This window comes from Podarcis vaucheri, assembly GCF_965113315.1.
Source record: "Podarcis vaucheri genome assembly, chromosome: 5".
Lineage (NCBI taxonomy): Eukaryota > Metazoa > Chordata > Lepidosauria > Squamata > Lacertidae > Podarcis > Podarcis vaucheri.
The window spans coordinates 47,926,633-47,952,482 of record NC_138763.1 but is presented as its reverse complement, the minus strand read 5'-3'; the positions used below and the strand labels follow the sequence as shown (position 1 = coordinate 47,952,482).

Here is a 25,850-nt window from a genome sequence, read left to right as displayed (position 1 = left end):
TCTTTCTATGAAGTTCAGCCATATTGGAAATTGCACATACAGTTTCAAGCCTTATGCCATGTCAGCTCTGTACCACATGAGGGCACACTCCAATATCTCTTGCAGCAGTGCATGGTTCTGAGACATACCTGTAGTTCAGGGATGACCTCTGGCCACATTGGAAGCAGTACATGCTGTCTGTGGCATAGCTGAGTCTCTCCACTCAAGATTCACAATGATTTGTGAAGCATTTTGAAGCATTCTCTCCCATTGTGGTCCCTGTTCCCTTTGACTCCACACTTGCCTTGCCTCCATATTTACAGTTAGAGGAGAGCTGGCAAATCTGTGGCCCTTCGGTGGTTGTTGTATTCCAGCTCCTATAAGCACCAGCTAACATGGCCAATGGTCAGAGATACTGGAAGCTGCAGACCACCAACATCTGGAGAGCCACAGGTTTCCTACCTTTGCCCTTGAAGGTTTAAGAACCTTCCTTGGGCAGGAAAGTGGGAAGTGAAGTATTGGGTATTAGGAACACAGAACAGCAAGCTAAAGAAAATTAGGGAGAGCTTGGGGTGGCATGGTCCATCAAAGCCAGTGGAAAACCCCTATATAAATTTGGTTAGGATCAGATTGCCTAACCACTACTCTGCTCTTCACTCTCCTTTGTCCTTGTCCCAGTGGCAAAGGAACACAATTATTCCCTACTTTCTTTTCAGCAACCATTAAGATATTTGAAGATTATTAGGTGAACCTTTAATCCTCTTTTCTTCAAACTAATTATAGCAAATTCCATTTACTTTTCCTCTTATGACATGCTACTCAACCCTTTTGTCATTGCCTCTGTTCATCTCCGGATTCCCATCAATTTGTGCACATTCGTTTTTGTGTATTTGCTTTCAAACAAGATATTCCTGCTGTGCCATATAATCTTGGATATTCTATTTCTATGAATGCTTACAATCCTCAGACAGTATGTATGCTAGCATGTACTTTGCAGGAGCATCACGCTGATGGTTTGCATTCAGTGTGTGAACTGTTATAGACTCATCCAGCAAGACTAAAGGTCAGGGATGATTGGAGTTGTTGTCCAGTAACACCCACTTTGACTTCTTATTTGCTTCTACTCTTGGCATTGTCCCTTTAACCATTAGCACTGATATCGCCCCAGCTCAGCCATTTACATCTCAAGCCTGGCACATTTCTGCATAAGGGATGACTACTGAATGTGGTATGCAGATACTGTGGTCATTTTAGCAAATGCATAGACTTTTAAGACATGCTTAACACAGGGAAGTGGCTCCTGGAGTCCTGAGGTGTGTCTGCATTGGAGCTCTAAGATTTAAATTGTCTCCTTTACAGAGTCCCATTACTCGCCATTTCCTAAGTTTTCCATCACCATTCTCTTGTTCATTTGTTGTATGTCAGACATTGTTACACCACAACTTCCTGACCATTGGCCACAATGGCTGGAATTGTTGAGAGTTGGAATGCAAAGACATTGGGAGACTGCCAAGGAGGCTGCCTCTGTCTTGAGCTCTTTAGGGAAATTATATTTTGTCAAATCACCACAGGCCCTGAATAAAGGTTACACCAGGGCTTGTTGCATTTCTGGAGTAAGTAATAGCTTCACTCTACCTCATGAGGCCTAATTGGAATAAATGCTTTTGAGATGGTGAAGAACTGGTGAGATAGAAGCTTGAAGCCTTTTATAAATGTATGTGTGTGGCGGTGGCAGTGGCAGTGGGGGAGAACAGTATAAAAATGAATTCAAATGATCACTGCATTGTCACAGCTTAATACGGCCATTAATGTGTGGCGTCCTTGCACATTTAACAAGCTATTAGTAATCGATGTCTAGATGTTCAGCCATTATGTGCAAATACCTCCCATAATTAGAAGGGCCATTATCTTCAGTAAGCCCTGTAATGTTCCCCCAACAAACTGGATTGTCTACCACATGCTGTAAGCAAAATGTATTCCTAACTGTTAGCTCACAGTGGGATGCAAGGTGATTCCCAATGTGTGAGTAAGAAAAATGGGAAGCGGGGAGAAATAGCCCAGGATAAAGAAATCGCCAGCCTCTCTTGAAGACAGAACATTGTTATTTCGTTTTTGCCAGAAAATACTCATCCTGAAACATGTATTACTGGGAGAAATTCATTGGTATCAAATATGCCAGAAAAATAGAGGCGGCTTTTAACACTGTTCCTGTCTAATTATATTTGGCACAGAGGTTTCATTACTTCAGGGATGGTGCCTGATTTTGCAGGGCCCTTGGCATGGTACCAATGAGGCAGTGTCAGCTGCCACCATGCCATGTTTCCTATGCTGAATTTAAAGTAACATAATTAGCATCAAAACAAAATATCATATTGGACATTACAATTACAATATGAAAACATGCCAATAGAATAGTTCTTCTATATTGTTTGAAAAACTAAACATATACTTTAAAATATTGGGCAGAGTTATTGGAAACAGACCAAGCCAGGCCACTGAGCATGGAATAAATGCCCCATTTTTTGTTACACAAATGTTATAGTCGCACACATCCCAATTAACCCATGTCTGTTATTTTCAGTGGGTCTACTCTGAGTAGGACTAATACTGGAAACAGCCTTTAAAATTATGAACAGAAGGTAGTAATCGGTAACATTTACACATAAATATTAATTTGTGTTAGCCTGTAGTAATTCCTTCCACGTTTGTCCAGTTAAATATTTGCTTGAGTTTTCTTCTGTTTTTAAACAGTTTTAATGACATTCTGTGATTACAGTTCTTTCCATGGAAACAAGTGGAGAGCTCTCCATGGTCCTTAACCTAGAAATGCTCATGAAGTCAATATTGATGTACATGGAGCTGAGAAGCTCTGGTAGGAAGTAGTGAGGGTCAAGGGATGCTATGCACTGTAAACAATACACATGGTGTGCAAGATACCACTTTGTGTATGAAAATGGTTGAAACATCTGGAATGCCTTTCTTCTTCTTCTTTCTTTAAAAAAAAGTTAATTTGGACAAGCTGTCAATATTTATTAATATACCTTGAAATAGTTATGCATTCACTCCAGTAACTATCCTAAATAACACAGAGACATTTTGATGTGCTAATTTTAAAGTTGAACTTTACAAAAAACAAACTGTAACCAATCATAAATGAGGTTAATCACTTGCTGATTCCACTGGCATTCATTGTAATGACACTAATTACAATAAACACATTTAAAATTAATGTGCATGTCATATGCATATATCAATTCCATTCTAATTTGCCATTGATTAATGTCCACACTGGGAACGTGTTTGCCATGATAAAAGCCTCACTGGGAAAAGGAATAACCTAGGCAGAATTATCAAAAGGAGGGAGGGAGAAAAGAAACATATCAAGTCATCGTCATTCATAAGCTGAATTTCCAGCTGCTCTAGGAGTAGGCATATAGAGGCAGTCGGGCATTTGTCCCAAACACTGGATCTGCAGGTGGCAACAAGTAGCCTTGAACATGGTCCTGCAAATGTGCCCACTAATCCCTGGCAATCACAAACAAACATATCCAAGACACATTGAAGAAGAGAGATGGGCAGAGAGAGGGAGAGGGAGGGAACATGCTATCACTGCATTTTATTCTCTTTATAGATTGTGAACACAGACACCCTGGAGCTCCATCTTGCCCTCCTGAAAACCCAGACAATTCACCTGCCATCGCAGGTATCATCCAAGCTGTGCATAAAATGCCTACCAAACTAGAACCAGGCTACAAGGAAGGGGCTGGACTGCGACTGTTACCAATCAATCTTGGATGACACCCTGGGGCATTAGAACAGCAATTGGCTGCTCACCTCCACTATGACATCCATCATATTGAATGTAACTACTAATGGTGGTTTCCCTTCATTAAGATTTCTTTGGCAGAGAGAGAGCAGCCCTTAGGATGTGTGCTACTCAGATGGCTTTGCAAAGAACTGCCAGCTCACAGAGATTGCGAGTTCATGGCTGAATGCTAAGAGAAGGCAAGGGAGCACCAGTAGGAGTATTTGGTTACATGAGCAATTCCCCAGAGGCTTATACCGGAGCTAAAGTGTACTGACTGTAGTATTGGAATTGTTCATGTAAAATGACTCAGTTTCCAATAATTGAGCTTCCTAGGCAAGAAGGTGCTGCTATTGTTGTTTTTAATTAAGCTGTAGGATAAATTGGGTCACCCATTGCAGGAAATGAAAATGAGATGCAGTGCGGGAGGGAATCCAGCAGGACTGTGTAGCCGCTATTGTTGGCTTGTGAGGCGCTCACAATGCTTGTGTAATTGCAACAGTAACAGCAGCATCTGCAGCCTCAGAGGAGCTGGAAGGTGCATTATACTGTATTAGTCTACAGTACAGCATTTTTAGTGTGAAAAGCAGTTTGTGATTCTTCGCACACCCTTCCAACAGAAATTATATGGGGGAGCTTCAAAGTACAGCTATTCTCATAATTGAAACAGTTTGGGGAATGTGAAATTTGCCCAAAATAGAGAGGTCTCCAGGGCATAAATCATATATAGAGATGGATCATTGTGAGAAGCATAAATCAGGTATAGAATAAAGATAGAACTGACTCAGGGAGAGCCAAACAAAGTAGATATTGCTGTTAATGAAATGTCAGCTGTTAATGAAATGTCAGCTGTTCTGCAAGTGGGAAACAATCCATTTGATCACTGCGCTCATGTCAGCTACTTACTTCTGCTTCCTTAGGGGTCCCATTGTTTGTGGACTGTAGGTAATTGGACTCATCTGCCACTTCTACACACCACCAGTGCTTAATTTGTAAAAGGAGAGGTGCCACAACTTTACCCTTTAAGAAAGTACTCATCTGGAGGCCTGAACCCAAGGGCATAACTACATGTTACACTCCAATGGCTGTTTTCCTGGGGCTAATCAACTTTTGCTTATTTGCAGTGGATAAGTCAATGGGATGGGGTGCTTCTTTGCTTAACCCTCCATCACCCACTGCTTTCCCCTCCAAATTCTCCTCCACCAGGGGCTTTTCTACTAAGGGATTCAATGTGTTAGTGTGTTTTACCTTGAATGCATCTGAAACACTGCAGAAAGGAAGTTGCATGGGGTATGTCTCTATGGTAGACTAAGCACCACCCCTTCTGCCTCTTCTCTTCTACAAATCACCCACTCCTAGTGGGCATTTCCCTATCTAAAGTGACCATTTGAATCTTACTGCATGTAATGGGGTATATTAGGTAGCTTAGTACTCAGTGCCTTTCCACGCTCATCATTGATAGTGAGATCATTTCTGTTTGAGCCAATGTTTTCAAGACTGAATCCATAGCTGATTGTCCACATCTTTCTCCACACATTATTATAAGAGAGTGGGTGTCAGGCTTTCCTTTCCACACTTATGGGTTGCTCCTGGACTGAGAAAAAGTTCACTGGCTGTAGTTACACATCTAGAATATCCTCATGTTCCTCCAGCCAGTAAATATTGGAGTTATGAACATGCACACAAGGATAGCCCCTTCATGGATTTATGCACTGACTAGTGTTCCAGAATGCTGATCTTGTAGGAGAACAGAAGTTTAGAAGAAGAACTACATATCTGTCTGAGCTACAGTGAAGCTGGTTATTGTGATGACATTTTGTTTGCAAGTAATGAATGCTATCAGGAGGAGTACCACCATCTCTATCGGCCATAAATACATGCAGTGATGGCTAAACTGGGGTTCTTGACACCATACCCACAGCAGGACCCCTCTCCATACCAACATTGCCACTGGTTGGTGCTACAGCACCTCACTGCCATTGCAGCAACCCACTCACATGGGTGCTCCTGCTCCTCCACAATGCCATTGCTGAGTCACTGGTCACTCCCTCTGCGTCTGAGGCATAAGTTCTTAAGCAAGCAAGCAGCCAGCTACAGTAAAGCAGGAGAAGCAGATGAGCCAGATGACTCCCACTGCCCTCTGCTGAGCTATGTGCCTTGGCTGGTGCTCAACTATGCTGGCCGCTGACCCTGGCCCTGCATGCATGCTGCTGCAAATCATCTCGGCATGTGCAAAATGAGGGAGAGGGCATGCCAAATTAGCTTCTGATCATGGCACTTAAGTCACACTGCTCGTTGCAGGCAGGGACTGGGAGCTGCTATAGGCAGAGCAAAAAGGAATGACACACTCACATGGTAGGCATAATCTCTGACCAACTGCAAACCAGATGCACATGTAATAGTGTATGCCATAACCCAGCGCAAACAGCGGTGCTGGCACAGCCCCAGAGATTGTTGGATCTATGGGATTATTGCATACCAGCACACTGCATAGATCAGGAGTCCCAAACTTGCTTCATCATCAGCAACAACAACAGCAGCGACATGGTGGTGCAGATGATTAATAGACATTGTCAAGAGAGGAACAGCAAAGCTGCTAATAATGTATGGGATTTTGTTGGTGGTGCTGTTTTGCCTTTTTCAGGGCTAAATAAATGCAAGAAGCTGGCTAGGGAGAAACAAGAACTAAAGCTGTAACAATCTAATACCTCTTCTCTCTCTAGACCCATTAGAGATCAATTGCACCCTTCTAGCCAGTACAATGGAAATACACCTCCTCCCACAGAGACAGGACAGGGTGAGGATTGGTGAATTACCAGTAGATACTAGTGTAGGAGAACTGATCCTCGTCCACCAGGAAAGTTTGGAGAAGGAGCAAGACTAAAAAAAAAACCTGAAAGGGAATGCTGGGAGTGAATGTACTAAGACAAAGTGAAAAGGGGAGCTACGTGGTCACATAGAATGGAAAGAAGGGAAATGATGGGGAAATGAGCCATGTGATAGGAATAGAGACCTGGATTGCTGGGAAAGAACAGAGGTAAGTCTTGCCATATAATGGCTTGGGAATTTTGATACCATTGCATGTGGTGACATGACCTCCTTCCCTTTCCATTAGTAGAAACCAGAATGTATGCACATATTTACTGTTTCTGGGAGGCTAATCCTTCTGCATTTCAGTGGCTTTCTATCCACTCTCTCGAAAATAGCCATATATTTCAGGATTAGCTGAACTTGCACCATGCACACCATGCTGAGTAAAGAACAGAGAGATAAAGCTGTTCTTACACTCACTTCAACATATGCAAGCAATGACCTGTGTCTCCTCTACCATTAATCTCTGCCGTATTTGCTATACTTACACAGTACAATATTTGCCATCAGATTTTGGATCCCAAATACAGAGTACAGCAAGAGGTTTAGTGGCTACTTCAAGAAAAACAGATGCATAAAGGCACAGGTTTTCCTGGACCAGAGTAAACTTCCAGATACAAAAAAATGTCCTCCTCAACTTGGGGGTGGGTTCCCCACACAGAGGGGGAAATGTAAGCACTATAGCAGGGATAGGGAACCCCTGGATCTAATGAGTGTTATATCTCTCATCATCACCTCTGAACATTGGCCATGCTGGCTGGGGCCACTGGAGTTGGAGTTCAACAGCTTCAGAGCACACCAAGTTAACAACCCTTGCGGGAAAGGTGGATGGTTTCAAATGTCTAGTAGGACATTTCATGGCCTCATAGCTCCACTGCTTATACTGTGTCGTGTGCATGTGAGCCAAGAAGGTGATACTATATGAGGATGGCACTTTGTGCACCTGGTGTGGCATGCTCTAGTCTAGAGGTTCTCAGAACAACAGCTTAGAGTTTGAGCGCTTCCTCTGAAGGGGAAGGCTGGGACAAAGAATGCCTGAGTTTGTTTGTTTTTCCTCCCTCTTTAAACCTTGTCCTTTTGAGTCATGTCTTTTAGAAGGTATGCTTGAGGTATGTCTCATCAGTGACATTTGTAAACCAGCCGAGGTGGCCTTTTTTGCTGAAGTGGGGGGGTGGTATTTTAAATAAATGAAATGAAATGAATAAATTAAAACTTCCAAGACTTACGTTTGCATCCAAATGGCGCACAATAAATGCTTAGGCCAAAATCCAAGGCAGAACCGCCTGCTTAAGTCCATAAGTTTTAGAAAGTGCCAGAATGTTTAGCACTGTTGAATTGTGGCTCTAAGTGGGTCACTTTTCGTTTTTAATTTCACTCTGTGTGCTGTACACCTTCCCATATAGAAGATAAGTCCAATGAAGTAATTTATGTGCTTCTTGGTAGGTTAAAGACATGAAAGTTCCACTGTACAAGAACAGCTAAGATCTTTGATGAAGTGCCAGCTTTGCTCAAACTTTGCAGCAACTTTAGTCTTCAGCACTTGATTGGGGGGGGGGGAATCCCTTGACACAGGGATAAGTAATAAGCCTGTCAGATGAGTTACCTGCCCACTAACTGGTAATACTGGAAATATTAGGTTGAGTGGGTAAATGCTAGCCCACACAATGGAGAGAGTGGGTTGTCAGCTGTTTCTAATAACCCTTCTGAAGACCATTTAGTGCAAGACACAACAGTAGCACTTAAGGGGGCTTCAATTGACATAGCTTGTCTGCTAAGCAGCTTGTCCCCTTGGATCTCTGGGATATCCCAGGAGAGCTCTTCCAAGCATTTCACGACCAGGATCAAACCTGGTGCTGAGATCCAAACTGGAAAACTGTTGGCTGTCCTCTCTGGCCACCAGGGGGAGCCTGCCGTTAGGAAAACTGAAACGTTCCACCAAAAACTGGCAAGCAATTTATTTCTATGGGAATAAAATCAGTTTAAATCCAGGAAGGTTTGTGCTCTTGTTGTAGTTGCCTCTTCCTGACATCCAGGGAGTGCTTAATTATGACAACAAGTAACCACGTATCCAAAAGCCAGCCATGCCCTCTACCAAATTTTTCTCGGCAACTTTGTGGCAAGCATTTCCCATCTGATTATCTAAGATGAAGGCACTGACGTCCCAACTGTGGCTAGTTTTAATAGATTCAGAAGAGAAGGATGAGGTAGACATCTTAGCACAGTTTAAAATTCCTTTCTATCCATCTGAGACCACATTCCCACCGTACATTTGAAGCACTATGAGACCACATTAAACAGCCATGGCTTCCCACAAAGAATTATGGGAGCTGTAGTTTGCTTAGGGTGCTGTGGGTTGTTAGAAGGCCTCTGTTCCCCTCACAGATCTACATTTCTCAGAGTGGTTTAACAACCAGCCCCTCTCCCCAGGGTATTTTCTTATTTGTTATTGCGAAAATAGAAAGTCAACATATATCTTAACGAAGGCTGGACCAACAATAATGAGCATGATTCCGGTACTTGTTTAAGGACAATGCAGTAAAGTCCCACATTGTGTCTTAAGTCTTCCATAATGACTTTCAAATTATTTGTGAACCAATTTTTACAAGTGCCAACTGATTCAGCTAAGCACCTGTTACCATTCAGCAGAGCCGGGCTTTGCTGGAGAGACCCCCAGCCCCTGCCCCCCTCCACCAGCCATGCTTCAGGCTTGTACAAATAGAAAACAGTGGGTGGTGTTTGCGTTTTGTTATATGCTTTAGTTCCCAGAGGCGCAACCCTTTTTGGATTTGCCTATTGCTGACTCAATAAACAGCTGAAAGATTGCTGCATTTTCTTTTGAATAGGCATTTTTAAAAGGTTTCTGGGGCTCTTCTCTGTGGGAACAGCCATGAGTCACAATGTGCCGGGAATCATTATATATTATGGCAAATCACATCAAATTGCCCCTGTGGATTTGGGAGGGGGGAAGAAGAATGGCCAGTTAGGCTTCCAAATATGCGCAAGATGAAATGATTAAATAAAGTAAGTGGACACAGGCCAGCTAGGGGAGGGGACGTGCTTATATTAGTATTTTCCTTTCTTTTTGTTAAATTTTCAAATAGGGGAAAAAATGAAAAAATTAATGTCTCCATTAAATGTTGCCACATGCCTCAGTTTGTAAAGATATATCTCATTTGGTTAAATCACTGATACCACTGGCTTCCTCCAAACAGTGATCTCAAAATAAATCAATATATCATTGGGGGTCCTTGCTTTAATGAAGAACTGGGGCTGGGAATTCAGAGGTTCAGGTCAGGATTAGTACTGAATGGTGATTTCCCCACCACTACCAAAATATCCTCTACACCAGGTCAACCCCCAGTTTGGGGATCTGATTCAGTCCACCAAGCAAAACTGTCCACTCCCTAGAACCCACCAATTTTGGTGGTTGCTGCAAAAATAAAAATAGTCAAAATTCTGGGGTGAGTGGAGCCCCATATCTTGAAGGGGATGAAAATCACCCCCTCCCTAATCATCTGAGTGATCAGTTGATGAACAGAGATCATCAGATCAACTGAGGAGGAAGAGCTATGTGCCTGTACATGTGTGTGTGTGTGTGTGTGTGTGTGCACGCGTGTGTGTGTGTGTGCACGCGTGTGTGTGAGTGAGTGAGACAGACAGACAGACAGAGAATATGCAGAGTGGCCACTTTCAGACACACACACACTCATGTGCAGCCCCTCAAGGATTGGCTATTGGTGAATGTGGCCCTTGGGCCTAAACAGCTAGCTGCCATCCTCCGGCCCTACACAATATTTCATGCCCATCAATAACAATATTTCATGCCCATCAATAAGATATGTGCCAGAAAAGAAACTTTTAGTTGGAGCAACAAATTGGGTATTTCCCCACCAAAAAACACAGCTCCACACTGGGGTTTAGGTGCCACTGCAGCCCACAGTGCTAAAAAGTATCAAAACTAGGGTCTTCTTCACTTATCATTTGAGCCAGTGGCTTGTCTATGACCGTTTCTCCTATAGTTGCCAGTGGTAAACTTTCTGTGATGTACACACAGGCATGTGGGCAGAAGGTAGGCATAATGAAAGCAATAGGCAACTCATATTTCCTGTATATTCTCTGAAGCTTCTGATCATGCAGTGAGGTGTTTTTACCAACTCTCTGCAACTAATCAGAAATCCAGGGAAGCAGAGATGTGCTAAAAATAACTTCATGGCATGGTTGGATGCTACAAATGACTGGCTTCCCATGTGACTGAACATGTATGGTGCTCAGTGGACAAGCAATGCCAATTTCTGTTGCCACCCATTGTGTCAGTGCAGCAGCTCATAGGAATGAGCAAGGACACTCTGTGTTTATTTTTAAATGATGTTTGCAACCCTAAGAAACCAGAGGTAGTGCTGAGCATGCCAGCTCTCAGAAAACAGCAGAATGAGACCCAGGTTTGTTTCAGGTGTCAGGATCTGGACATCAGAGAGGATTTACACATGCAAGTACATCACTTGATAACTCAGAGCTGAAGGCATGACCTACATGTCTTGCACATATTGTGTGATATGAAAGTGATAGGTGATATAGGTGCTATGAAAGTGTTTCATCTGTGATCATATATGGCCTCTGCAAGTTTCCAGTTCTAAAATTCTGCCATTTAGAGCATTCTGCCATTTGGCCTACCAAATATTGTTGAGCTCTAACTCCCACCAGCACCTGCCAGCATGGTCAATGGCCTAGTTCCTTGTCCCTGCAATTTAGCTCTCAATGCTTTAGGACCAGGGATGTGGAACCTGTGATGCCCCCATATGTTGTTGGACTCCATCTCCCATCTTCCCTGAGTGTTGGACATGCTGGCTGAGGCTGATGGGAGTTGGAGTCCAAGAACATCTCAACAACCAGAGATTTCCACTCCTGATTTTGCCTATCCTCAGCTTCCCCATATTCTTTCATCTCAATCCTAAGCATGTTTACTTGGATATAAATCCCACTCATTTCAATGAGATCTACATACTGATAAGTGACACTGCATTGACAGCTTTTATGCCTCACTGGAAATTGCCCCCAAATGTTTATTTGAGGGGCATTTTTGTCATGTAGCTTTGCCTAGTGCCTACTATGTTCAAACTACATTTATGCAAACTGTGCCACCACGACATGTGCCAGATGAGCTATGTCCCACTGAGTCCCACTATTTTTTATCAGCAACATTAAGTGCTGAATGAATTGCTCACCACAGGCTGACACAATCCTTTTTTTTTATCAAAGTGGAAGAGGAACACGAAACAAGAGCTGTTCATTTTGTTATAATGGCTGTTCAGGACATCGGTTCACTTAGCAGGAGGCTAAAGTTATGCAAAGGACATAAGATATTAAGGAACGAACTTGTGTCCCTGGCTAGCATATGTGGTTCCCTTTCCAGGTCAGTGAAGAACTCTGTGCATATGTAATTGACAAGTTAACATTTTCTTATAATGGGTCCTCCTCCAGATACCATGGAGAGTTCCTTGCATGATTGCACTCTCAAATGCTGCTATCTGGGGCACACACTACTTTTACAGCCTTCTCCACTCCCATTTGTGATAGTAGTTTGTACAAACCTTGTTTGGTCTCTGAAAGCGCACACAGAGAGCTGGTTCAACTGTCATACCTAACTAGAGCCCAGTCTAATATGTGCTCAATAGCATCAGGAAAAAGTGGTCACGGAAGACTACATCTTTTCTTAGCCAGAGGTGAATTGTGCCTCTACCCTGAAAATGACCAGCAACCTGGCTGCATTTGGGAGCTGATTGTTGCAATTTATTCCTGGATTTAATTTTCACATGAATTACAAGGTATGGAAGGAAACTAAAGGAGGCATGACCAACTTTTTTTCTAATGGGTAATGATTTAGCACACCTAATTGAGTGCATCTGGGCATTCTCATTTTCTCAAATCAATCCTTGTGAAATGGGATGATTTAGTCCCAACTTCTCCCTCCCCAAGAACATAACTCAGCTGGGTAAATGAAGAGCTTGGGGATAATGAAGGACTATCCATTCTAGTCACTCTTGGCAGGTCTCTAACAATGTTCCTGGAAGAGGACACTATGGATGAGAGCCGCTTGTTACGTAACAGTCCAATGGTAGGAGTCAGCAAGTAGAGGCTCCTGGCCCACTTGAAGAATCAGCCGGGGTGGGGGGGGCAATCAAATGCCAATGCAGAAGCAAAAATGAAAGGCTGAAGCTTGGTGGTAGAGCACACGCTATACATGAAAATGGTTTGATTCCCAATTCCCAGACGGGGTTTGAAGCCTTGGAGAACCACTGCTAGTTGCCATAGACAATACTGAGCTAGATGGACCAATGATCTGACTGACTAGAAAGCATCCTCCTAGGTTCCTATCTATATGTGTATGAAGGGAGTGATTGCTGAGCCAGGTGGCTTGAAGGCAGTCCGCTCTGGAAAATGTGTGGAGCACCTGTAAAATTAGCAGCTGACCAAGTTTCTATATACATAATTCTTAATACATGCCTCCTGTAAAAGTGGGAGAGTATGCATTTTCATCAGTGTAGGCTGTAGCCTTTGAAACATACCTGCAAGATTTGCTAAGTGACATGCTTTTAAACTTTAACCTAGTAAAACTGAAGGTAACTAAGTCCTGCCTTCTTCAAGGGCATAGCTAGAAGAAAAATTACCTGCATAGGAAGCTAGAGATAGACCATTGGTCCATCTAGCCCAATAGGCACAGAATACCTGCACTAACTGACAGAAGCTGTCCAGCATTTCAGGCAAGATATATTTCCAACACTACCTGGATACTTTTGAGATTAAACCTAGACCTTCTGCTCTGTAGCCCCCGCCCCCCAGCAAAACCCTATGATCCCCTTTCAAGTCTACAGCTGGTACCCCAATCAAATGTATAAGAATTTATTTCCTATCATTATTATCATCATCAAATGCAAATACAAAGATTGGAACATTTCCCACTGGCTTTAGTAGTCTTCCAGGCAGGGAGCTATGTAATAACCTCTGAATGTTGTGATGCCTTTTCCTTGTTAAGTTTTACTGACAGTGCAGAGCTAATATAAGAGGAGAAGGACTTTTCCTTTTAAACTCAGTTTATTTCTCTTTTTCCCCCTCCCACTTAAAATGCTGATTAAAGTGGATTTGCTCAGAATATTGAGCTCCTGTTTGCTGAACTGCTGTTATTGACAGGAGCCTCGTTAACCTCATCGTTCAGTGGAATTAGCAATTTGTTACAACATAATGAGAAGCTTGATTTTATGTGATCCATATAGATTGCCTGAGGTTCCCCAGAGCCAGCCACTGCCTCCCTTCTCCAGTCAAGCAACAGAACTCCCCAAACCCCTTGAGCAGAACACTTTTCTGTGCTGCTCCATTTATATCCACACCAAGTAAAGTTTGGACATGATTTTTCAAAGCCACGGAGGACACTAGGCCTCAGTTCTCCAGCCAAGAGTGATGGGGGGGGTATATAAAGCAGAAAGAGTGAAGAGAAAAAATAGATTTCCAGTTTAGAACACTAGAGAAGGCCTGATTAGCTTGGCTTACATCCAGTTATAGCTTCCTGCAACCAGATTGCAACCTTTGAGCATGTACAGAGTGCCCAGTACTCCATCTGCTTCCCCAGATTTTAGACACAGCACTTAATGAGTGTAGCAGAATCTTTGTTCCCTAATAATGGTGTTTACCTAAACAAGTTTTTCCCAGAGCCATTCTCAAGAGACAACCATTGGCTGCAAAGACAGAAATACATGGTTGACAAGTTAATTTTCACTGAGTTGAGGAAAGGGAAGAGAAAGTTGCCACCTAACATGGCAGCAGCCTGGATGCCCATAGCTAGGCATCCTCAACTTGAGAACTCAGTTGACCTGGAGGTAAAATAAAATACCCCAGACGCAGCCCAAACACCTATGCGTTTTCTCAGAAAAAGACAGATCATGAGCTCAGTTGGGCTTCCACCTAGGAAGCCTACCTAGGATTGCAGCCTCAGTAATAAGTGTGGAACTTCACTGTAGAAAAATATCCCTTTCCAAGAAGATCCAACAGAGCCTATTTAGGATCTATGCAATCCCCAAACAGCATAACTTCTACCCACCCTCAACCTTGCTGAGTCATCTCAGAGGTCAGCCTTCCAGCTGAAATACCTCCTGTCTCCCCAAGAAACAAAACTTACCTTGTTGCTTTCTCAATACTCTCCACTCAAGATTCCCAGCATCTTCTCTACTCTGCTTCCCACCTGACTTCACTCTTCCACATTACTTACATAGCAGCCACTGCGGCTTAGACACACTGCACATTCCTGGCATCTCAACAACATCCATTTCTGGCATGCCAAGATCAAGTTCCAGGGAAGCAACATCTGGACCAAGCCTCTAGCACTGCACAGGTCCTCACATTCACCTTTGGAGGTGCAATCTCTTTGCATTTGTTTGAGTCTTTGCGCATAACTACCAGTGTGTGCCAGCTAAAGCAGGAGAGGGAATCTGTTGGTTCCTCTGCAGTTCATCACAGCTTCTCACACCTGATATTATCTCCATAATATGTAAGATAAGCAGCAATACACTTTACAAGGAGATGTGTATACCCTTTTTATTCTTGACATTCTTTTCTGAAATGAAAATCTTCATGCTAGTAAAACCTATCAGATTACTGGCTTTCAAGAGACCTAGTTCAATTTAATAAGAGTTAAACTGGGAGTGATTTCAAAACAGATTTCAAAAGAGATGAAACTCTGAAAGTTGAAATAGTGTTCCACATATATTTTTTCTGGACAAAAATTCTGAAGCAGCAGCGGAATTGCTCATAAAAATGAAAGTTTTCCCCCAGGCACCAGTAACACTGGTAGATAATATAGTCTGATTTTTATTTTAAGATTTCAAACCACTTGTCTCTCCAGGTAAAAGCAAATTTATTCTTTGGTAGTTTTAATTGTGAACTTATTTAGTATAATGGCCTCTGGGAGAAGAAGTTTCAGCAGGCTGATCATTTATCTGTCACACTTCAGAGGGAAGGATATTATATTTTGTGGACGGGTGCAGAGTGAGGAAGGATCTATTCACTTCTACTGGTTATCATTTAATGATGGGAGAAAGGCAGTAGAGTTTTTAGAAAGTCTATGCACTGGTGCCAATGCTGAACACACTGTTTTCTCATCTCTGTGCACAAGTTCTGCAGATCTTTACAGTGGAGGAAGGGGTAATATATAAACCCATTTGGCCAATGAAGGCAGTGGTATTATATAAGTGGAGGAGTACACCGTAAGAAATGAAATCCATCTTTACACTGATTGATGTGGCTATACCTTACTGAGCATCTTAAAACCAGTTCATACAGCTGGAGGAAGGGTGAGATGAAATGTGCGTACATGGCCAGGAGCAGCTGATGGGAAGGGGTGGTACCACAGTGCTGGCCTCCTGGGAGAGGTCACTACTGTTAACCAGAGAAGGGTGGTGGTCAGTTTTTGAAGGGGATGTGCACAAGAGCAGCAGATCTGGCTGCCACCCTGAACGATTCCTACTCTGCCCAAATATGTGGTAGGAACCGTGCCATCAGAAGACCAGCTCCACAGTGGCACCTTGCCAGAAGCTCCAAATGTCCATACGTATTGAGGAAGAAGAAATTCCACGAAGTTGGACTGGGGAGGGGGGTTACAGTGACCTAAAGTGGCACATTCGAGGGTTGAGACTGTTATGTGTTGTTTCGCTGGATGATAGGGAGTCCCTTACAATCAAGAACAGCTAGGTTAATTCAACTCTGCTTCCTGTGAGGGGAGCTGCGGTCTTTCAGTGAGAGATCCAGATCAAAGAAGACTCAGACTATGATGGGGTGGCCAAAGGTCATCAAAGCCTTCATGTGGGGGGGGGCTGAGCTAAGTCCGATGTGTTTTCTAGGTAATATTGACTTGTGCTTCCCACATGGGTCCTGACTAGTCCTGCCCCTCTTCCAAAATGATTTAGAGGTAAGGAAAGAGGGAGAGAGGCAGGAAGGGGGTCTAACAAAAAAATATTTGATGCATGGCTCCAGCAGAGATCCACAGGTTTGGAGTGTCTTGTAAAAGAGGATTGTGGGGCAAAGTAACAAGCAGGGAAGACTAAATAAATTGGAGACTCGTAGGTGCCCCATCATAGGAAAGGGACTTCCAGAAATGCAAGAGCAGTGATGGGGCACGTTGAGTGCAAAAGCCATGACAACACTTTCTTAACCAATCAGGAATCTAAGGCCTGTCTGTGGTGGAGTTATTAGACACGGTACTTAACAGTCTTATGGGTCTCTCCTTACCACCACTTTCAATAGCAATGTGTATTACTTCACTCACTTCAAAATGCTGATTTTGGGGGCCCTCCAGCTCATTGTGCTGAGTGGGGCCTTGGACAACACCACTGAGGCCTGGGTTGCTGTAGCCTTCACAAAACCGCTACCAAGAAGCAGTATAAAAGGCCATTTAATTTATTTTCTCTGGTGGTCTGGAGATATGCTGGGAATTGCTGAATGGGTACTTTTATTAGTTCTAATGCACTAGAGACTGTCCTAGGTTTTGGCCAGAGGGCTTCATTAGCTTCATTTCACAGCTTGCCCTAACATACATGACCTTCATTTCACAATGTCAGGGAACTGCCATCAGAGCCAGAGGGAGAGAAAGGGCTCCAGAGGGGTTCCGGAGAGCGTCCAGGGAGGGAGAGAAGCAGCACATCTTCTGGGGAAGGAAATCAGCATAGCACCAGTGGAGAAGGGGGGCAGATGGGGGAATCGGCGAGGAGGCTCCATGACTCTTCGCCGGGGACCGGCGGGGAGAGCACAGGTCCTCCGCTGCCCACACCCTCCCTGCACAGAAGGCTTCCGCGCAGGGAGACTGGGTGGAGACTAGGCGTCAAAGAACTTCTTTGCTGGAAGAAGTTCAAGAAACGCCCACTGACGGATTCTGCCAGCGATTGAGACAGCCACGGGCGAGTGGCTGTCCAGACAGAAAAGGTTCACTCAGGCAACCCAGCCAGGTGTGGCGATGATTTACACACGAGCAACCCCTAGAACCATTACACACAACTAATGATGATGAGATATATGGGATGCTGAGGTCATGAGAGTGAGCAGCTGCTGTTTCCCTTGGCTACCCTTTCTATATGGGATACACACACACACACACACACACACACACAGTTGCAGAATGGAAGGTCATCCAAAAGGCAGGCCTACGAGAAACTGCCTGCCCAGGACCAATCTCTGTGCCACATTAATCAATTGGCTTGCACCCTATTTTGCTGAGAGAAAAGGTTCAGCAACATTTCATCTCTCCATAAAAATAAACATTAAAGAGTTGCAACAAAATTAATTTGCTTATCACAAGGGAAATTAAGATGCTTGTTGAACTAAAATCATACCTGCGGCTGTGCACTAGATGGGCAACACAACAGATGTTTGCAGGAAGAGTGTGAGCCAATGGGTACATTTCATACACAATTTGGGATTTCATTTGAGATGGTATTTGGTAGGATCTCTCTCCCTCTCCCTCTCTCACTCCCTCTCTTTGTACTTAGAAAGACATTTAACTGTAAAACAGAGCAATGTATTCAAACCTGGATCCAGAGCCCTAAAGTCAACAGGCAGCAAGAAAACAGAAATATCATCAATGCTATATGAATTAGCATAAATGAGCAGGTCCTATGTTATATATGATCCCTGAACCACAGGAACCCCATAAGGGCATAAGAAGAGCACTGCTGGGTGAGGCCCACCTTGTCTAGCATCCTATTCTCACATTGGCAAATCAGATGCTTGTAGGAAGTACTCTCCTCAATTGTGGTTCCCAGCAAGTGGTACACAGAGGTGTACTGCCTGCAACAGTGGTGGTAGAGCATAGCCACTGTGGCTAGCAGCCTCTGATAACCTTATCATGCAAGTTAGTCATTGGCAGGAATGCTTCTATGGCTTTTGCAATGCTAAGATTGCTAGCATTTTTACAGAATTGGCAACCATGACAGCATCTAGGCCCAATAACATTTGGGGAAAGCGATCCCAGCAAAGGCAGCAGTCATGTGCCAATTGAACATGGTAAGCAACATTCAGGCAGCCCTGTCAGTGAATTAATAGCTCGACAACTTGTATGTTCAGATTTTCACTTTTTGAAATATGGCAGCCCTAGATCTCAAGTAGAAGGCTTTAGGGCACTGAGAAATATGTCTGCTTTTCATTTCAGTTCTCTTAAGTCCTGTTTATAGACCATTTTCACCCAAACTGTGAAGGACTCCTCCATTTCCACATTGGGCAGACCTGGGAAATATGTATCGGACTGCTTCCCACAGCAAAAGCCTCCACAAAATCCCTCCTGATCATTCCTGGGGATAAGGATTGTGTGGCAGTGCATATCGTTTGTGTCAGTTCACCATAGGTTCACCCCTGTAGCAATTTCCTTGTTCAAATACTGAATTTGCACCATTGCACTCATTCATCTATCAGGGCATGCCTTGCCCTACTGACATCTCAGGCATGGTACAGTGGTTCCTCGGGTTACATACGCTTCAGGTTACATACGCTTCAGGTTACATACGCTTCAGGTTACACACTCCACTAACCCAGAAATAGTGCTTCAGGTTAAGAACTTTGCTTCAGGATAAGAACAGAAATCGGGCTCCGGCGACGCAGCAGCAGCAGAAGGCCCCATTAGCTAAAGTGGTGCTTCAGGTTAAGAACAGTTTCAGGTTAAGAACGGACCTATGGAACGAATTAAGTTCTTAACCCGAGGTACCACTGTACACCTTGTTTTGCCCCTATGTCACAGTCAATAAGCTGGGGAGGATACCAGACACATCCTCTGACCTATCTGAGATTTATACCCGAAAGCCAGATTTCATACCTTGAAACAAATGTTAACATCTCCATATAGCAAATGTTGCCATTTAGAGCTTAATTACAGAAGCGGAAGAAAAGCAACATATTAAATTATAAATACATAGGCTCAGCTATATGAGTGCTGCTCTTCCTAATTATTCATCTTAAAGATGATTAACAGATAATCTTTTCCTCAAATTACACCCAATGGGCAGCATAGGAGCACTTCTAAAAATTCCTTGTGCCAGCAGAACCCAAGACAATGCCAGCGCAGGGATACTCTTCTGGAAGCAACAGGCTACCCATTTGCTGTATAAATATGCAATACCCAACACACACAAACACAAACACACACCCTTATGCTGGCAGAGGTACACCAGTGCCAGGAGCAAAAGGTGGGTGAAGAAGGAAAGGGTGGAGCTCAGAAGGAAATCTTGACTTGCTGAGGGCTCATTCGCACCTTCTGCAGTTATTCATTCATTTCTTCTATTTGTTACACATGGCAAGGGGAGAGGAGAGAGATAAATGTATTTTCTAACACGACTGGCAATAAAACACAATAAAATACAGAGGGGAAAAGACCATATATATCTGTAATACGCAACTGCACGCTTAAGAACAGTGTATTGCTTGAGTAAGTACAGTTGTTATAATGTCACACCTGCAAAAGTGGTGGCATAAACTAGCACATTCCAACTGGAATCAATAGACAGCCCCAGATGACTTTCCCCAACGTCTCCCTCACCACCACAGCTGCCACAAAACCATGCAGTCCATCATGGCACACCAGCCAGAGCCCCAGGGAACTCTGATGTCACATATCAAGGCATACACTATCGGGTTGCATCCCAATCTCTTATGCCTGAAGGGTTTAAGCCACATGTAAGAAACTGATGATGGGTACACTGGTGGAAAGGACACTTTGCATGAACAGCCACTGACAATGATCTTCTCAAAGCCTTCATAGGTATTCTACCTCTTAGGCTTTTGGAGGCAAATTCCCACCAGGAACTCAACTATTTCACTGCAGGGCTAGATATTTAATGAGGGTAAGCCAGACAGGGAAATCTACACCTACACCTGAAAGTGAGTTTCCAAAACACTCTCCATCCCCTATCCCAATTCTGAGGCATGTACTAGCTATCCAAAACTCTCTTGATGCACAGATGGTGGCATTGCCTCCCACAGAAGGGACTACTGGGTTATTGGGACAGGACCAGAGGAGACATTTGGGGAAGTATCCATGTGGCAGAAAGAGAGGTCTTATTGGGCACAACCCCTCTCCCAAATGCACACACAGTCCAGCCTTTACCAAAGGTGTCATGGGCTTTGAAGACACTCAAACTCAGGATGAAAGGGAGAAACGAGCTAAGAGGAAGGCACGCTTGGCAAATCCACACCGTGATCAACTCCTGTCCAGAAACCTATGTCCCCATTGTGGAAGGACATGTGGATCCAGAATTGGCCTGCACAGTCACTTACGACTCACTGTTAAAACTGTGTTTATGGAAGACAATCTTACCCAGCTACGAGCGGTCGCCAAACAAGAAGACAGTCCCATGCACTGTATAAGGTAACAGAGAGCACAGCCATTGCTACTAATGAACACTGAGTCGTCGTCGTCCCGTCCCCCCCGCCTAATGATTACTGAGAGCCAGGTGCTCTTACTGCCCATGTTGCGCTGGCATGATAGGACTGCGCTGCCAAACCAGGAACAAGCTTTCAATTTGCCATTTATATTTCCTCAAAACCTGGCAGTGTCTAAATGCCTGCCTCTGCCTTGCCTAATATCTAAAGAGACTTACAATCTATTCAACGTCCAATAAATTGCCTGAAAGGAATTTCATACCATGGTCAAAACGGCCATAAAATCCTGCAGCGTTAATGCAAACGGAGGGTATCAGAGCAGCGCGGGTGGGGTGCTGGAAAGTTATTGGTCAGCTTATATAACTATACTGCAGAGCTGGGCTTTGAGTCAACGAGGCAAGAGTGGAACATCATTTCCAGATTAAAAAGTACAGGCCACTAAAAATACGTATTGCTCAGGATTATTAATTTCTTCTCATTCTTGCTGCAGTAAAAGTCCATTTATCTAGTGGCTATTTCTCTATCCATCCTAAGCATATGCAATTAAAGGCATGCCCTACCATATGGTAGGGTGATGCAGATAGGTTTGGGAGGCTGAAGAGCCATCCAAAATGTCTGCATGCATTCTCTTGTACATGAGGCATCGCTGCTATTTTATGCAGTTCACAAAAAAAGCATGGAGTCCTGAATGAGGGGAAGCAGCGCCATGGGTTGAATTCAAAGTAGTGCTGAGGAGACTTGCTCTGTCAACACAAGTGTCTCTGCTTGCCTGGTGGAATCATCTTCCTTCTTTCCCCCACCTTGTGTTCTGTTCTGGGGTTTCTCCTGAGCAACACAGAGCCTGTTTGAGGGGCATGTGGGGAAGGAGCAAGAGGGGAGCCTTGTTGCTGTTATTTTCATTTATTACCCACCCTTGACCCTAAGGTCTCAGGGCAGGTTACAAAAATTTAAAATGCAACAGAAAAAACATGCCAAACAGGCATATCAGCATCTACTCTAGTGTCTGTTTTTGTGACTAACACTATAGTCCTTACACACATTTCATTTTTAGGGTTCCACATATATACAAGTTGTAACCTTAAAAAAGTGTGAGTGCTAGAAGCAAATGAAATGCATACAGCTTCATGCCCTCATACAGGCTCATACAGTACAAAAGAAAGCCATATTGCCTTTGCCTTCCTCTTAACTAGTCATACAGGTAGCAGATCTAGCTATACTTCCACCTGGCTACCTGGAAACCTTTCGTTTTGAAACTATAGAAATTGAGATAGAAGAAATGAAGCATCCTGCTCTGTGTCTAGCTGATGTTATATACCAGAATGTTCTACAAGTCACTGGGAGCTTTTCAGATCAGTGTATACACTGGATTCAATCCAGGCTAAAGCCCTCTTCAGGCTTTTTCCTCAGATTTCAAGCAAGCACATGAAGCCACAGAGTTAATGTGTAAACCCAATGTCCTGCATGAAGGTCTCTAAGAGTGTTCATCTGAAACCCCTTAAGACCTCTTTACTCAACATGGGAAGGTTGACACACCACCACCACCACCACCAGGGTTTCTGCACTGACTAGGCAGGCATCACCTTCAAGAATAAATAAAACTGTTAAATAAATATATCAGAAACACCACTTCTTTAAGTGCTGCACATACATACCTGTAATGGCTCCGATGGCAGTTCCCTGACAATACCAATATTTGCTTGATAAAATCCCAGCACTCCTGTCAGGTTTTGATACTGCCAACCTTTTTTTAATTATAGCAGACACCTTACAAAATAAAAAAGAAGCAAGGGGAGTGGGAAAGCCTGCCCAGCAGTCAAAAAAATGAATCTTCAATGGGGATCGTCTTGGATAATTAGAAGAAATAAAACAAAAGCTTGGAATCAGAGTCGGGTTCTTTCCCACCCTCTAATATAAAGTACAAATCCTCCAGGACTGTCCAGATTTCCATGCAGCGCCACAGCCATCACACCGCTGCCTGTCACTTTTCTGAGCTCTGCTGATTTCAAGGGCCATGCTGCGTTCTGTAAAGGCGATTTGGGATTTGGGCCTTATGGGGGTGAAGCTCAGTGACCAACTGGTCCAGGCCACGGATTGAAGAGGCATGCTGTCTGACAGCATCCGCATAAGATGAGGTTCAGCAGTTTCCAGAGAGACAAGTGACAGATATAAAAATGGAACAGAGGTCCTGAGTGTAAACACACAGTAGGGGCTAGAAATCGCAGCAGCCAGGTGCACGAGACGCTCAGGCTCTGACAAGGGTTGTGGGGAGCAACATTTGATGTTGGAGCAGAAGCTGTGAGTGTTCTTGGCACCAGAACACACAGCTCTTCAGCAAACACAAAAACAGTTTGCATGATGAAGCTAGAGGCCTTGCTAATTTAAGCCTGGAGGCCACACGAGCCAAAAAAATGAACTCTGAGGAACTGCAAAAAGTGAATGCAAGCATTTGTGTGCCTCTCACAGATTCTGTCCCTAAAGTGTCACATGTTTCGGGACACTTGTTTCGTTCTAGAATTTTCTTACAGGGTGCCTTCCATGCACCCCTTTGACTACGGGAGACTAGTGCAGATGTATTCCCCTTCTGACTACCAACCGTATATTGCAAGTGAGGGGTGGATCAGCTGGCATATAGTTTCCCCTGAATCCCAGATTATGCAGGTCATCCTCACTAATCTCAATAGGACCACTTGTAATTAAATTTACATATTTGCATTTTTATATTAAATTAGAGGCTGTGCCTGCTCACCAACCCCCCCTTCCACTCTCCCCATATCAACCCGCTGCAGCTTCCTCTTCCCACCCCATGCCGCTACCAAGCTCCCTTTTCAGCTTCCCAACTTCTCTTCAGCCCTGCTTTGCACCCCAATTTTCACTTTCACTCCCATGTCCATGCCTCCTTCTCCCCCTCCTCTTGTGCACAGCAAAATTATTCCAGATGCACCTAAACACTGGGTTACCAAATTCTGAAAGAAAATGTACAGAAAATGCTCACTCCACAATTTCCTGCACAATGCTTGGGGAAAGAGTATTTGGCTACGACAGAGTTTTCCATACTCTGCAGTTCCACAAGTACTTGAACACTATTGTCCTGAACCCCTGGCCTACCTGGTGGCAAGTCAGTATGTCAAAGTCCAAAGTTAAGAGTCCAGCCCAAAGGACAGTCCCATAGAGCTCCAGATGCATTCAAGCCAAGGTCCACCAACAGTTGAGCAGACACAGCACCTCAGTTCTGCTGTCCTTTCCTACTTTGCATGCTGAATACAGCATCTGGGCTTGAGGAGGCATGTAACCCCCACCTGTTCCAAGCCTACTCCAGCTGAAGAATCACACCCCTCTTCTCAGAGCTAATGCGCTCCACCTGGCCAGCTTTATAGCTCAACCTCTGCCCTCCAGATGTTTTGAGACTAAAATTCCCGTCATCCCTGACCACTGGTCCCGCTAGCTAGGGATCATGGGAGTTGTAGGCCAAAAACATCTGGAGGGTCGAGGTTCCAAAGAGCATAATGTCATGTCATACACCAGAGTGAGGGGTGATGGGAACTGGGAGACTAACAGTGCAATCTATCCATGTATACTCTGAAGTAAACTCCATTGAATTCAATGGGATTTATTCCCAGGTGTAAATTTTTAGGCTTGCAGCTAAAAATGGAATTGCGGTAACTTTCATAGTTCATTGAGCATCAAACCTGAACTTGCTGCACAATCCTTCCACACAAAAGTTATCCCAAGCTTTCTTCATTGCAGCAGTAGAGTTTGGGGGAGGGGAATCATTTTGTTGCTGCTATTATTAGACAATTGAAAGTCAGAAATCGTTGCCAATCTACTGCAAATCACCAAGAGACTTACCAGGAGGTCCAGATTTACCTCCTGCCCATCCCTCATCTACAGGACCCCTAAAGGAAGCAATGCCGGTAAAGATATTGCTATTCACTTAATGATCACCAACCTCCTTCCAAAGATAGAAACTGCTACGGAATTGCTTCCAATTTCCCCAGGAATTTCCCCCACGTTGCCTACATAAGTGTCGTGCACCTGTGTGCACAGTCAGTAAAGCTGCTATTTCCACCCCTGCTTTCTTCATGTAGAGAGATTTCCAACATGCTTCCCTCCTACACTGCTATTTTTACTCACTTCTGATCAATGCATTTTTAAACATCCACAAGCCTTGAGAGAAGTCAGTAGATAAAACTGATTCATTTCAGATAGCACTTGCCTTACTAGGGCAGAGACAACAACTAGAAATAGCGGGATAGGAAAGGGTTTTAAGATTGCAATCCTGTGCACATTTAGGCTGCATACACAGGTTGCACTTAAAGCTCGCGTGTACACATGTACACACACCAAATCCTGGGAATTGTCGTTTTTAAATGTGCTGGGAATTGGATCTCTGGTGGGCAAACTACAGATATGAGGATTCTTTTTTAGGGGGAGAATGCACTTTAAATGTATTGTACATATGGGAGTACACCTCACTGAATTCAGTGAAATTCATTTCTGACTAATCACGATTGCAATCTTGCAGCATAAGTAGAAAGCACAATTCCAAGCTGACTGACCACCTCCCAAAATGAGACAGGGTTTCTATATATAGGTATGTCTGCTGTTAAATCAATGGCAGCACATTCCAACCTCTAAAAAGGTCTCAAATCAAACTGGGAACCAACGCCCAAAGGATTCAACAGTAAAGGATACGTTCAAACCACACCTACTCTGTTACTCACATAGACCATAATTCTTGCCCCTGTTTGCTCTTGCAGCACCATTTCAACATGAAGACAAATATGCAGAGCTT

General features: G+C 43.8%; 1 protein-coding gene across 1 annotated transcript in view; it reads right to left on the bottom strand.

The window, feature by feature from the left end:
- Positions 1–25,850, bottom strand: part of SORCS3 (sortilin related VPS10 domain containing receptor 3) — a 413,753-nt gene that overhangs the window by 350,565 nt on the left and 37,338 nt on the right. The window lies entirely within an intron of this gene.